Genomic DNA, 15540 nt, shown 5'->3' with positions numbered 1-15540 from the left:
TATCCACCTTTCCAAGACCAAAACATTGCCATTCATGCACAACACAAATCATTTTTGAAAAGTGAAATTTGACTCCAACTGCAAGTGTCTTATCTATGCAAAATTAAAGTTTGTTCTCAACTAAAAGTTCAGAAATAAGTGAATTCATTTGTCACATTCCTGTTTAGTCACTACATTTCAATGGACTATTAAATAACCAAATTTCAACAAAAAATGTTTTATTAAGCCAGTTTCAAAATACACTGCAGGGTTATTGGTTCTGAGCTTCTAACCAGCTTCAGTTGAGGTAGCTTTGTTCAACCACAGGTTAATCCTCAATAATGTACAAGCTGGAAGGGAAAAACAAGTTTCTATTAATGCATATAGCAAATTCTGAAATTGAGCAATACATGACATAAAAGTATCAATTGACAGTACAACTCATGTAAATGCTGCCATTGCAATGCTAAAGTAAACAGTTTGGTTTTGTGAGAAAATCATTGTGCCATTTCACCAACACTTCAACTCAATCTTTGGATTACATGAGCAATTTTAGAGACAAGGCGTATGGTTACATCTAGTATGCTTTGGACAAAAACATCTTTGGACCTATGGTGCCCAAAGCATTCCACCATTAGCAGGTTTTCCTCATCACATCTGTGCCTGTTGCAGACTAATTATAAATTAATTGATATGATGGAATTGTTGATCATTTAATATCATGTGACTAGCAGGGGCAAGACTGAATAGATGTGTATTTTTCAGCTAGCAATTCCTGTGTTCCTAGTAACAGTTTAAACACTACTTCATTCACATCTGGCAACCATTTCCAAATCTTCAGTTACTAGAGTAGCATCATTATTCTTCAGTAGCAGAACTGAATAATATTGTCGTCATTAGATTAGAAAATGGTTGATGACCAAGTACACTTTTTAAAACATTCAGCAGATGTCCTGATACTTACTGTGGAGACTTGCCCATTCAAAATATTTTTCACAGGCTCCATATTCAAACTTTAGTTTTTTTCATTGTTAATGTCTGCATCAGATATCTAATACAAAAGTGTACAAAGGAAAATAATGATACACTAACACGAAAAACACACTAAATCCTGTTAGTAGCTCATTATCTGGGTTATACCCAGTCACAGCCTGTTTGATTAGCCAACATGTTACAAAGTCCACATGAACTTGGGCCACCAACCAAATTAGTACATCACAAAACTGAAACTCGAGGCCACAAGGATGTACTCATGGTGCAGCGACTACATCCCAAAGCCCAGTAGTCTACAACTAGGCTTTGCTATACATGAGCAGAGAGACAGCTTGATGCTGACTGATATTCAAGTGCCCTACATTAAAGACAATCCAAATGCAAGTTATTTCGGGGGTGGGGGTGGCTGCAACAATAGTTCAATGCTAACCCTATACTAGATGGAATTTTGCAAGTCTATTAAAAAGGAAAACAGAATTACAAAATTGATGTGAGCCCAATTGACAGGGACAGCATAAGTAAGCTACTGAGCAAAGCTACAATCATTGCTGAGCCAGTTAAAACTCACGTCCTAAACTCTTAGATTTTGACTCAGTCTTCTTCAGATCACTTGTGTATCACCACTTAAATTCAGTAGCAGAACTGGAAAAAAATAATCATCATGAGAAGACTGGGTTATCTGAATGCAGATTACTAATAGGGCTTGAGCAACAGAATGCCATGGCAGGTTTAAAGAGACTGGATGAATTCCAGTTGCGGCTAATCGTTTTAGACTTTGTAAAGAATCTGATGGAAGCTTGGTGAGAAAGCAAGATGCATTAATCCCTGTCTGTTCAAAACATTAGTATCCTACTAAATAAAAATATACTACACCCAAATTATAGTCTATATTATACCAGATTTTATTTGAACTGTTGCATAAAACATTGGGTTGAGTGAAAAATTACAAGTTAGTTTAGTTATGCCACACTATCAAAAAACTTACTTCAGTATTTCCAATGCCCCAACGTAGCACATGTCCAATTCCACAAGTTCATGGTGATGGATGCTCAAATCTGCAGATTGAATTTTAAAATCAGAAGAAAATTAGAAAAACTTTACTACAACAATACACGAAAACTTGTATTATCCATGGTCAAAAATACATGGCTGGCTGGAAGCATTTTAAAAAACTACATCAAACCATATCACAAGCTGGCATGTATATCCACGACAAATTCCTGTGACACCTGCTCAACGAGCTCATCTTGGTATTGAGACAAAGCCAGGTGCATGGAAAGGTCCACTGAGTGGCAAAGGCCTAGAACCAGACTGCACATCAAAGTTGCACAGGCTCAAGAAATGAGTGGGGGGTAGACAAGGCCACCAGAAAAGATCACATTTTCATTTACATTAACTTTCTCTCTTTTGGGCCTCCTTATCTCGAGAGACAATGGATACGCGCCTGGAGGTGGTCAGTCGTTTGTGAAGCAGCGCCTGGAGTGGCTATAAAGGCCAATTCTAGAGTGACAGGCTTTTCCACAGGTGCTGCAGAGAAATTTGTTTGTTGGGGCTGTTGCACAGTTGGCTCTCCCCTTGCGCCTCTGTCTTTTTTCCTGCCAACTACTAAGTCTCTTCGACTCGCCACACTTTAGCCCTGTCTTTATGGCTGCCCGCCAGCTCTGGCGAATGCTGGCAACTGACTCCCACGACTTGTGATCAATGTCACACGATTTCATGTCGCGTTTGCAGACGTCTTTATAACGGAGACATGGACGGCATGGAGACATTAACTTTACATTTTAGTAAATATATGTGCAAGCTTGGTACACTATATTCTTCAAAATATGAAACAGTATCACTTTAGTTCACATTAGGAAATTCACCCCATTCCCTACATGCAAATTCCTTATTGCATTAGTTTAAAAAAAAATCACAATTGACTAGGCAAATATGTTTGGATAATATAATCATAGAAAGTTTACAGCACAGAAAGAGGCCACTTGGCCCATAGTGTCTGTGCCAGCCAAAAAACAATCCAGTCTAACCCCACCTTCCAGCATTTGCAGCCCTGCAGATTACAGCACGAAGTGCATATTTTTTTGTATTCATTCATAGGATGCAGACGTCACTGGCTGGGCCAGCATTTATTACCCATCCCTAATTGCACCTGAGAAGGTGGGGGTGAGCTGCCCTCTTGAAGCATTGCAGTCCATATGAGGTAACTGCACCCACAGTGCAGTTAAAAAAGGGAGTTCCAGGATTTTTATCCAGTCTCCTTTCTATATAATTGTAAAGACGACGTTGGAAAAACGCATATCGTACATCAAAAAAGCAGGCAAGTATCTTGGGTACAGCTGCTGACCGGAGCACAAAATTACACCTAAAATGATTAAGCTAAGTTGCCTCTTTACAAGTCTATTTACAACCCACTATTTGCGTCCAACAACCCACAACTTTAAAAATACGATTAACTTCATAACTTGGGTAAGAGATCAGCCGCTAGTTTCCATTCATCACTAAACAGATTAATAGAATTACTGCAGGAGAACTTACTTTAGTCCCTTAATGCGTAGTCGGTGCCCAGAATTCATCCATTTCCTATGTAACTCCCAAAACCGCTTCGAAGCGGGACTGTGTCGTCGTCATCGATGCTGAAAAAATGGGTACAAGATCTGATCAAAACTGATCTACCACGAGGCAATATTGGAATTATTAGTCAGCAAGTGCTCAGTTCTCCAAGATAGACCTCTCCAAGGTGAATTCAGGATATCGCAGCATATCATTATCATCATGTGCACTTGCTCAAATTTTAACCACAGACACCCGATCCGCTACAATACTGGAATTGTTCAGCGAAACCCACTCCCCAGGAAGCTCAGCCTAACATGAGGCGCAGGCCCGAGCTCCGGTACTGTCCTCCATTCGACTGCTACCGCCACCGTGACCAAAATCGCTCGCACTGGCATCCCCGGTCGATTACACAGATCCCAGACTTACTTCTTACCCCACGCGGGACCTCCAGGCCCCAGAGATGCTGCCAACAAAAGCATCTTAACCATCCGAAGCCGAACACGAAAAGAAAGAAACGTGGCCGCCGAACTTGTACATATAGACAGCATAGACGGAAGTGACATCACGGACAACATGACGTCAGCGAAAGGGCGGGGTTTGGCGGAGGCGTTGCGAGTGGTGATTTCATTGGTCGCCCGGTACAGAACTGGAGAATTCACAGACTGATATTCTTTGGCCTCCTTGTATCTGGAGACAATGGGTAAGCGCCTGCAGGTGGTCCCCTTGGGAGAGCCAACTGCAAAACAGCCCTGACAACCAATTTTATCTGCAGCACCTGTGGAAGAGTCTGTCACTTTAGTATTGGCCTTTATAGCCACTCCAGGCGCTGCTCCACAAACCACTGACCACCTGCAGGCGCTTACCCATTGTCTCCCAAGACAAGGAGGCCAAAGAAGAAGATGTCGCGTTTGCAGACGTCTTTAAAGCGGTGGGTCTGATATCTTTGACGAGTTCGCTGCACAATGTGTCCTTGGGGAATCCTGCCATCTTCCATGAGGCTCACATGGCCAAGCCATCTCAAGCGCCACTGGCTCAGCCGGGTGTATATGCTGGGGATGTTGGACACCTCGAGGACTTATTTAGATTTAGAGATACAGCACTGAAACAGGCCCTTCGGCCCACCGAGTCTCTGCCAACCATTAACCACCCATTTATACTAATCCTACATTCCTACCACATCCTCACCTGTCCCTATATTCCCCTACCACCTACCGACACTACGGGCAATTTATAATGGCCAATTTACCTATCCACCTGCAAGTCTTTTGGCTGTGGGAGGAAACCGGAGCACCCGGAGGAAACCCACGCAGACACAGGGAGAAATTGCAAACTCCACACAGGCAGTACCCAGAATTGAACCCGGGTCGCTGGAGCTGTGAGGCTGCGGTGCTAACCACTGCGCCACTGTGCTGGAGATACGGTCTTGCCACCTGATGCCAAGGATTCTCCGGAGGCAGCGAAGATGTAATGAGTTGAGACGTCGCTCTAGGCTGACATACGTTGTCCAGGACTTGCTGCCGTAGAGCAAGGTACTGAGGACACAGGCTTGAACCACTCGGACTTTTGTGTTCCGTGTCAGTGCGCCATTTTCCCACACTCTCTTGGCCAGTTTGGACATAGCAGTGAAAGCCTTTCCCATGCGCTTGTTGATTTCTGCATCGAGAGACAGGTTACTGGTGATAGTTGAGCCTAGGTAGGTGAACTCTTGAACCACTTCCAGAGCGTGGTCGCCGATATTGATGAATGGAGCATTTCTGACGTCCTGTCCCATGATGTTCGTTTTCTTGAGGCTGATGGTTAAGCCAAATTCGTTGCAGGCAGCCGCAATCCTGTCGATGAGTCTCTGCAGACACTCTTCAATGTGAGATGTTAATACAGCATTATCAGCAAAGTGAAGTTCCCTGATGAGGACTTTCCATACTTTGGTCTTCGCTCTTAGACGGGCAAGGTTGAACAACCTGCCACCTAATCTTGTGTGGAGGAAAATTCCTTCTTCTGAAGACTTGAATGCATGTGAGAGCAGTAGGTAGAAGAAGATCCCAGACAGTCTAGGTGCGAGAACACAGCCCTGTTTCACGCCACTCAGGATAGGAAAGTGGTCTGATGAGGCGCCGCTATGCTGAACTGTGCCTTTCATATTGTCATGGAATGAGGTGATGATACTTCGTAGCTTTGGTGGACATCCAATCTTTTCTAGTAGTCTGAAGAGACCACGTCTGCTGACGAGGTCAAAGGCTTTGGTGAGATCAATGAAAGCAACGTAGGGGGGCATCTGTTGTACGTGACATTTCTCCTGTAGCTGGCGAAGGGAGAACAGCATGTCAATGGTGGATCTCTCTGGTCGAAAGCCACACTGTGCCTCAGGGTAGACACACTCAGCCAGCTTCTGGAGCCTGTTTAAAGCGACTCGAGCGAAGACTTTCCCCACTATGCTGAGCAGGGAGATTCAACAGTAGTTGTTGCAGTCACCGCGGTCACCCTTGTACTTATAGAGGGTGATGATATCGGCATCGCGCATGTCCTGAGGTACTGCTCCCTCATCTCAGCACAGGCAAAGCAGTTCATACAGTGCTGAAAATATAGCAGGCTTGGCACTCTTGATTATTTCAGGAGTAATGCCGTCCTTCCCAGGGGCTTTTCCGCTGACTAGAGAATCAATGGCATCATTGAGTTCCAATTTTGTTGGCTGTACGTCCAGCTCATCCATGACTGGCAGAGACTGGACTGCATTGAGGGCAGTCTCAGTGACAACATTTTCCCTAGAGTACAGTTCTAGGTAGTGCTCCACCCAGCGGTCCATTTGCTTGTGTTGGTCAGTGATTGTGTCCCCTGATTTAGATTTGAGGGGGGCGATCTTCTTGATGATTGGCCCAAAAGACAGTGGCGCAGTGGTTAGCACCGCAGCCTGACAGCTCCAGCGACCCGGGTTCAATTATGGGTACTGCCTGTGCGGAGTTTGCAAGTTCTCCCTGTGACTGCATGGGTTTTCGCCGGGTGCTCCGGTTTCCTGCCACAGCCAAAGACTTGCAGGATGGTCAGTAAATTGGCCATTATAAATTGCCCTTAGTATAGGTAGGTGGTAGGGGAATTGAGGGAAGGTGGGGATGTGAGAGGGTAATGGGATTAATGTAGGATTAGTATAAATGGGTGGTTGATGGTCAGCACAGACTCGGTGGGCCAAAGGGCCTGTTTCAGTGCTGTATCTTTAAATAAAATAAATAAATAATGCCATCATACATTCCTCTGATGTTTCCGGTGTCAGAGGCCAGCTGAATATGACTGCATAGGTGTTGCCAGTAGTCATCTGCGCAGTGCCTGGCTGTTCTTTAATGCGCAGAAAGCAGTCATTTGGCCCATTGTGCCTCTGTCAGCCTTTTTGAATGAGCTGCCCAATTTAGTCCCATAACCCAGCTTTTTCCCTGTGACTGCAAATTGGTTCTCTTTAAATACATGAAATATGCTACCGTCATCCTTTCAAGTCGTGATTTCCAGGTTTAAACAACCTACCCTGTGCGAAAAAAATTCTCATTTCCCCTCTAGTTTGTTTGCCAATTATTTTAAATATATAACCTCTGGTTACCACCCATTTGCCAGAGGAAACAGTTTCTCCCCATTTGCTCCATCAAAACCCTTCATTATTTGAGTACTCCTATTAGGTCTCCCGCTAACTTTTGCTATTCTGAGAACAATCCCACCTTCTGCAATCTCTCCACATAACTGACATCCCTCATTACTGGTATCACCCATGAAAACCTTCTTTGTACCCTGTTCAAGACCTTGACATCCCTCCTAATGTGTAATGCTCTGAATTGTACATGATATTCTGAGATGAAGAATGTTTTCAGAGGGTGGTGAATCTTTGGAATTCTCTGCCCCAGAGGACTGTGGAGGCTCAGTCATTGAGTGCGTTCAAGACTGAGATCAATAGATTTCTACATATTAAAAACATCAAGGGTTACAGGGATAGTGCAGGCAAACGGTATTGACGTAGATCAGCCATGATCTCATTGAATGACAGAGCAGGCTCAAAGGGCTGAATGGCCTACTCCTGCTCGAATTTCTCATCTTCTTATAATCCACCTGAAGCCTAACCAGTGATTTATAAAGGTTTAGCATGACTACATAGGATATACAGCACACGACGTGTTTATGCTCCACTCGAGCCTCCTTCCCTCATTGAACTCTATCACCATAACCCTCTACTCCCTTCTCCCTCCTATGCTTATCTAGCCTGCCCTTAAATGCATCTATACAATTCACTTCAACCATTCCACGTGAAAGTGAGTTCCACATTCTCACCACTGTCTGGGTAAAGACGTCTCTTCTGAATTTCCTATTTGATGTTTTGGTGACTATGATTGATGGCCTTTAGTTTTACTCTTCCCTACAAGTGGAAACGTTCAATATCTATTCTATCAAAATCTTTCATAATTTTAAAAACCTCTATTAGGTCACCCCTAAGCCTTCTCTTTTTAGCCTGTTCATCCAGTCCTGATAGGTGTACCCCTGCATTTCTGGTAACATCCTTCTAAATCTTTATGGCACCCTTTATATTGTTTTTATAATATGGCGACCAGAATTGTATGCAGTACTCCAGGTATGGTCTGACCAAAATTCAATACAAGTTTAGCATAACTTCTTTACTTTTCAACTTTATCTCATTAGAAATTCGCCATTGTGCTTGGTTTGCTTTTTTTAAGTGGCCATGTAAACCAGTGTCACTATTTTTAGTGATTTGTGCATTTGTACTATCATATCCCTTTGCTCCTTTACTCTATTTAGATTCTTAATTTTTAAGTAAAGTGCAACCTCCTTATTCTTCTTGCCAAAATGTAATACCTCACATTTAGCTGTTAAAATTCATTGGCCAATTATATGCCCATTCTCCAAGTTTGTTGATATCTTCTTGTAATTGGTTGCATTCTTCCTCATATTGACTATCCCCTGTAATTTGGTGTCATCTTCAAATTTAAAAATTGTTTTTGATTCCAAATCGTTAATATAAATCATGAACAGTGGTCCCAACTCTGATCCTTGTAGAACACCACTTTCCATCATCGGCTGCTCTGAATAGTTACTCCTTACCCCTACTCACTGCGTTCTGTCTGTAAGTTAGCTTGTTAACTATTCTTCTACTTGTAACTTGACCAATGTTTCCTTTTTTTTGCATTATTTAAGTGTGCGGCCTGTGCACATTCGTACATGCATGTTAACTTAAAGGAGCAGACTTGTGCAGCCTGCGCGGGGACTTTCGGGTTGCTGTGCGGCTTATATGGAACATTGCCCCTGACCCTACCTTGTTCATTAATCTATTAGGTGGTACCTTTTTGAAAATCTAGATAAATTACATCTACCAGAATATGCTTTTCTACTACCTCTGTTATCTCTTCAAAAATTTAATGAGTTTGGTCAAGCAAGACATTTCATTTTGAAATCCATGCTGAATATTTATTATATTTTTGGTTTCTAGATTTTCTTCTATTCTCTTCTTTAATAGTGATTCCATTATTTTTCCTACCACCAATGTTAAGCGAACTAGTCTATAGTTCCATCGACAGCTTCTACCTGCACTCTTAAATATAGTTAAAGTCAGCTATCTGCCAGTCTTCTGGCACTTCACCTTTCTGTAATGAAATATTTAAAATGTGTAGCAATGCCTTTGCTATCTCTTCTCTAGATTATTTTAAGATCCGAAGATGTAATCCAAATGGCCCAAGGATTTTATTATCTTTGAAGTTTGATTAGTTTAATATTTCACCTTATTTTAAATGCACTTTTCTCATTTCTAATCTCATCATCCAATGTCATGTCCACCTGCTTCGATGGTAAATACTGACATATTTATTTAATATGTCTAATATTTCTCTATTGTTACCTGTAATATCCTGTCCATCAATCCATCTTGACTTTCCTTTTTCAAATTTATGTACCTGCAAAATATCTTACTATTTTGTTTTATGGTCCTTGATAATTTAAATTCATAGTTCTTCTTTGGCCTCCTAATTTTTGACCTCTCTTCTAATATCTTTGTATTCTCCCGTGTCATGTTCTCCCCAGCTACTCGTGCTTAATATGTCTCTTTCCTTACCCTCATTTTTACCGTACATCTTTATTTATCCATGGTACTCATTTGTATTTAGCTTGTTCTTGTGTTTTAGCAGAATATATTTTTCCTGGATTGTTTAACCCCAATTTAAATGTTTCACATTGCTGTTCTACATCCTCATTTGCCAATATTGTTGTCCACTTTATTTTCCCAAGTTCTATTCTCAGCCCCTCTAAATAGCAAGCGATGACTTCCTTGGTCTTTTTATTCAATGCCCTATTTACAAAGACAAGCATCCAATACTCTTTCTTAACCATTTTGTCACCTTGCCTTACTATCTTTGAGATTTGTGAATATGCCACCTTCAGGTCCCTCCGCTCTTGCACCCCCTTCAAAATAGTACCATTTAGATGATACTGCCTCCACATGTTGCTTCTCCCAATGTGCATCACTTCACACTTATTATCCACATTCAATAGCATAAGCCTATTTCACCAGTTTAGCAAAGCTCTCCTAAGGTCTGCTACTATCCTTCCTACTCGACCAAGTTATCGAGTTTTGTATCACCTGCAACCTTCAAAATCATACTCTCTATATCCAGGTCCAGGTTATTTATATAGGACAAGAAAAGCAGTGGTCCCAATCCCTGGGGCACCCAAATGCATACTTCTCTACAGTCAAACATTCTTCCACCACTACTCTTGGTCTCCTATCCCTTAGTCAATTGCGTATCAAAGTTAATCCCATGTGCTTTTATTTTCCAAATAAGTGTGTTATGTGATATTTTATCAAACTTTATTCTGGAATGAAGTCTTCTGAGGCAATGTTCAGTAGAATACGCCTATATTCTCTGGAGTTTAGAAGAATGAGAAGTGATCTCATTAAAATGTATGAAATTCTTAGAAGGTTTGGAATGGTAGATGCTGAGAAGTTGATTTCCCTAGCTGAAGAATCTAGAACTTGGAATCTTGGTTTCAGGATTAGGGGCCGGCCGTTTAGGACTGAGGCAAGGAGGGATTTCTTCACTCAGGGTTGTAAATTTTTCGAAATCGCTTCCCCCTCTCTGCACTTTACACTATTACTATCCCAATAGACTATAATAAATAAATTATCTTGGGTTCACTGCAAATAAAAAGCTCATAGCTAGCTAATCGTTTTGTTGCTTCCCCTGTACTGACATTGATCTTTCATCAGCCATTGTTGTCTTTCACACCAGAGGAGTCAGTTTCCCATGTGTCTTAACTGCGCCTTTAAAAGGCTTAAAAGTCACACTTATTGGAGACCTAATGTAAATTAGCAGGAGTAGAGGAGATTCAAAAACCACGCCAAGAGTTTGGAGGCGGGAGATAAAGGAGTAGGAGCAGAGCAGATTCAAAAAGCGCACCAAGAGATCGGAGACTGAAGATAAAGGAGCGGGAGCAGAGTGGAGATCCATTGCCAATCATGGGGATAAAAAAAATCAGTGACCTCAGAATCAACAGAAGGAGCAGGGAAACAGAAAACAGGTCGGGATGGGGGGGGGAGTATACCAATAAGCTTTAATTTAAAATCCTAATTAATCAACTCTAAAGACTTGATTAATTCATTAGTACAAAAACTAAAGCAATTTTATATAATTAAAATCAATGGTCAAATACTCAATCAGATCTAGGGATATAGTTAAAAATTAGTGACAGTAAAACTAAAGAAGTCTGATTTTTTTCAGCAAATTAAAATCTTTTAGATATGAGTTAAGTAAAAACATTGTAGTTAACCTCCCTATAAAGTGATGTCAGCACAGGAAAGCAGTTGATTGGTGAGTAGCTGTTGAATTTAATCATCGAATAGAGGCATAGCAGGGTAGCTCAGACCTGTAGAGTGTATATCCCACTCCGTGTGGGAATTCCAAGATGTTTCTTCTCTCCTGGACAACCACATGTGCAGTGTCATCAACAGCAGCAGCTTGAGCTGAGTTTCAGAACTTGACCAGCAACTGGTGCCACTACGATGCATCCATGAGGCTGAGTTTATAGATATGGTCACCGCCACAGCTTAAGGGTATGCACAGAGAGGGAATGACTGACCACTAGGTAGTCAAGAAGGACCAGGCAGGTAGTACAAGAGTCCCAAGTGCATCTCACTTGTCAACCAGTATTCCGTTCTGAATACTCTGGAGCGATAGTTTCTCTGGAGTGTTCAGCCAGAATGTAGTCCACAGCACCATGACTGGCACATCTAGCGGGAGGGGAGTAGGAGGAAGATTGGAAAAACAATAGTGACATGGGATTTTATATTTAGGGAAACAGGCAGGCATTTCTGCAGCCGCAGAAGTGAACCCAGGATGGTATGTTGGCTCCATCAAGGATGCCATGGAGTAGCTGTACATGAGCTGAAGGGGGAACAGCTAGCAGTTGTGGTCCATATTAACACCAATGTCTAGATAGAAAAAGGGATAAGGTCCTGCATTCAGAGATTGGGGAGCTAGGAAAGAAACTAGCAAGCAGCATCTCAAAGACTCCCAGTACCATACACAATTGAGTATAGAAATAGAATGGAACAGATGAATGTATGGCAAGAAAGATGTTGCAGCAGGGAGGGCTTTAGATTCGTGGAACATTGGGATCAATTCTTGGGGAGATGGGACCTATTCAGGCCAGGCAAATTGCTCCTGAACAGAACCAGGACCAAAGTCCTTGCAAGGTGATTCATCTGTGTTATTGGGGAGGGTTTACATGAACTTGGCAGGGGTGATGTAGTATTAGAATGGAAAACCAAGGTTCAGAGAATTGGGAGACAGATAGCACCAGAGCAGGAGATAATAAGGCATTAGGCAGTGTCAATATGAGAGGTAATGTATTAATGACTAAATTAACTTTACTCTGCATGTACATGAATGTGTGGAGTGTGGTAAATAAGGCTGTTGAGCTGCAAGTGCAAGATTACCATGTGGAAACATGATGTTATGACAATAATAGAAACGTAGCTCAAAAAAGGGCAGGACTGAGTACTAAATATTCCTGGATACAAGGTGTTCAGGAAACAAAAGGGGGTGGGGGGGGCAGGGGGTAATTACAAAAGGTAATTAATTGAGAACATTAACAGTGCTGGAGAGGATGTCCTAGAAGGGTCAAGGACAGAATCTATTTGGATTGAGCTAGGAAACAGAGGCACCATTACATTGCTAGGTGTACTCTAGTGCCTACCAACTAGTGGGAAGGATATAGAGGAACAAATCTGCAAGAAAATTAGAGGTGCAAGAATTAGAGCAGCTACAATGGGGGATTTTAATAATCCTAAAATAGACAGTGATAGCAATCCAGAGTAAAGGTAATTAATTGAGAGGAGGGACAAACTGATGGAGTGAGAACAGATCTGGCCCAATTAAATTATCAAAGATTGGCAGGCAAAACTAACTGAACAATGGGCTGCCTTTAAAGAGATTTAGGTACATTCTCACAAGGGGGATAGGCAGGACAAACAGATCCAGAGCTCCCTAGATGAAGTAGAAAGATGAAGCAGAAAAGGTGCATGACAGGTGGATAATACAATTGAGTGTCACGCTGAATATAGGAAGTTCAGAGGGGAAGTGAAAAAAATGATGTATATAAGACACACGCAGCTAACCTAAGAGGAAATCCAAGTCTTCTATAGGCATATAAATAGTAAAAGGAGTGGGGCCCATTAGACATCTAAAAGCAGATTTACCAGAGGCTAAGAGCATAACTGAGGCACTAAGTGAATACTTTGCATATCTTTACCAAGGAAGATGATGCTGTCCAGGTCATGATGAAAGAGGAGGTTGAGACACTGAATGGGCTAAAAATTGCTGATGAGTTATCAGATAGGCTGGCTGTACTTAAAGTTACTAAGTCACCAGGCCTGGATGAGAAACATCACCCAGCAAATATAGGCCAGTAAGTTTAACCTCAGTGGTTGGAAAGCGTTTGGAAATCATAATTTGGGACAAAACTGTCACTTGGACAAATGTGGATTAATTAAGGAAGGACAGCATGTATTATGGGGAAATAGTGTTTCTGATTCGCTTGAGTTTTTTGATGAGGGTTATACATTTGATGTGGCGAACGTGGACTTTTAAAAGCTTTTTGATAAAGTGCCACAGAACAAGCTAGTCAGTAAAGTTACAGACCATGGAACAAAAGACAGTAGCAGCAAGGATACAAGATTGTCTAAATGACAGGAAACAGAGACTAGTTATGAACAGTTATTTTTTCCACTGGAGGATGATGATATACTGGGGTTCCGAAGGAATCAGTATTAGTACCACTGTGTCGCGTTTTGGGCACACATTAGAAAGAGTGTGAAGTCATTAGAGCGTGCACGGAAGATACACTAGACAGGTTCCAGGAATAAAGAACTTCAGTTACGTGGATAGCATGGAGGAAAGATTGAGGAGATTCGAGGTTAAAAATCATGAGGGGTTCGGGCAGAGTAGACGGGGAGAAGCTGGCATAAGAATCCAGAACACAGATTTAGGGTGATAAACAAAAGCAATGGCGACATGAGGAAAAACTTTTTTGAAAAAGACAGTGAGCCGTTAGTATCTGGAATGCACTACCCAACAGTATCGTGGCCGCAGATTCAATTGAGGTCTTCAAAGAAAGCATATCTAAAGAGAAAACATTTGCAGAACTACAAGGAAAAAGGCAGAGGAGTGGGACTAGCCGAGTTGCCCTTGCAGACAGCCAAAGACAATGGGCCAAATGGCCTCCTTCTGTGCGGCAAGAATTCTAAGGTATTTAAGATGCAGAATCCAAAACACTAATTTGCTCACTATTAACTTTGCTAAAACTACATTTAAAAATCAAGACTTCTGAATATCAAGATTAGCTTGATGTAACTCACATTCCAATCGGCAACTCATCTATTTCTTGTATACAAAGCCAACAAGTGTAATGTCCTGTTGAACCTGCAAAGTTGTTTCTCTCTAGCAATTTTTTATTTTAAAAAGTGCAATATTGTTAGCCACTCGTTAATCTAATCAACTAATATCCAATAATAATTCAGCGACAACAGCCTACATAAATGGTGCTTTGCATCCAACAAGCCATTTCCAGCTCGCTACACCCTGAAAGAATCAATGGAAGCAGAAGGAACCCTTACATCCTAATATGCTCTTGCTTTTTTGTGTAGTTACTTAAGAGCCTCAGATTTCTGCATCGCATAAGCATTATAGTATGGTTACAGCACAAGATGCCATTCAGACCATCATGTTTGTAGCAACTCTGCAAGAGCAACTTAACTAGTCCTGCTCACCTGGGATCGGTGTCCTCTGGTTCTCTCCTGCCAATAGGAACAGTTTCTGCCCATCTACTCTGTCTGGACCTTTTATGATTTTGAATGATATGCACCCCATTCACTGATTTTGCACATATATTTCCCACTCCAGATGTATGTTATTTCATAGATGTGGCAAGAGCTCCATGTAAAAAAGTTTAGTGTTTTTACAAATTCTGTTCCATAAAAAATAAAACACACAAGTATACCACTTGAAAAAATTGAACACTGTCCCCAACCTTCGAAAGGGAGAAGCTACAAGTAAAAGCTCAGCCCTTCTGCAAATTGGAGTTTGATCTCGCACAAGAATGAGACTTGAAAAGCCACAACCAAGACACCAAGCCACTACATTGTGCTAATAGCTACCCAGTGTTATAAAACGGAGCATCACACCATGAAACCTTCAGTAAAGCAAGATTTGCTGTTCACATTAGAAGGAAGCTAAATGGTGTGATTCGATCAGTTGACTTCACTAAATGCAAATCTGAAGTTATTCAATTTACATTTGGGGTCCAAGTAGTGTGATGTTTAGCCCAGCAGATTAAATTTTCCATGAGAAGCACATTAAATAAGTACTGCACAGTAAGAATTTGAGTTATTTTCATTTTGCATACCTTTCTGCTTCCACACCAAGTTACTAGCAAACAAATGTATAATGTAAAATATTTAAGCCATGAAGACACAAACTCTGTACA

General features: G+C 41.6%; 1 long non-coding RNA gene and 3 other non-coding genes across 5 annotated transcripts; all 4 read right to left on the bottom strand.

Annotated features, from left to right (window-relative positions):
- Positions 1–201: 201 nt before the first annotated feature.
- On the bottom strand, positions 202–4067 carry LOC137372758 (uncharacterized). 2 transcript variants are annotated; one of them, XR_010975492.1, is made up of 5 exons: positions 3959–4067; positions 3508–3605; positions 1958–2027; positions 944–1030; positions 202–329 (listed from the first exon to the last, which is right to left on the bottom strand). It is a non-coding gene; the product is annotated as an uncharacterized lncRNA (long non-coding RNA). The 2 variants fall into 2 exon arrangements; XR_010975491.1 differs by having other exon boundaries at positions 3952–4061.
- LOC137373292 (small nucleolar RNA snR61/Z1/Z11) lies at positions 1561–1640 on the bottom strand. The gene has a single exon (XR_010975622.1). It is a non-coding gene; the product is annotated as a small nucleolar RNA snR61/Z1/Z11 (small nucleolar RNA).
- LOC137373286 (small nucleolar RNA SNORD55/SNORD39) lies at positions 3673–3753 on the bottom strand. Its single transcript, XR_010975617.1, has one exon. It is a non-coding gene; the product is annotated as a small nucleolar RNA SNORD55/SNORD39 (small nucleolar RNA).
- An 11004-nt stretch (positions 4068–15071) lies between the features above and the next one.
- Positions 15072–15203, bottom strand: LOC137373293 (small nucleolar RNA SNORA35). The gene has a single exon (XR_010975623.1). It is a non-coding gene; the product is annotated as a small nucleolar RNA SNORA35 (small nucleolar RNA).
- Positions 15204–15540: the final 337 nt, after the last annotated feature.

Source organism: Heterodontus francisci, chromosome 8 (genome assembly GCF_036365525.1).
Source record: "Heterodontus francisci isolate sHetFra1 chromosome 8, sHetFra1.hap1, whole genome shotgun sequence".
Classification (NCBI taxonomy): Eukaryota; Metazoa; Chordata; class Chondrichthyes; order Heterodontiformes; family Heterodontidae; genus Heterodontus; species Heterodontus francisci.
The sequence above is the reverse complement of the archived record's forward strand: the minus strand, read 5'-3'. Positions and strand labels throughout refer to the sequence as shown.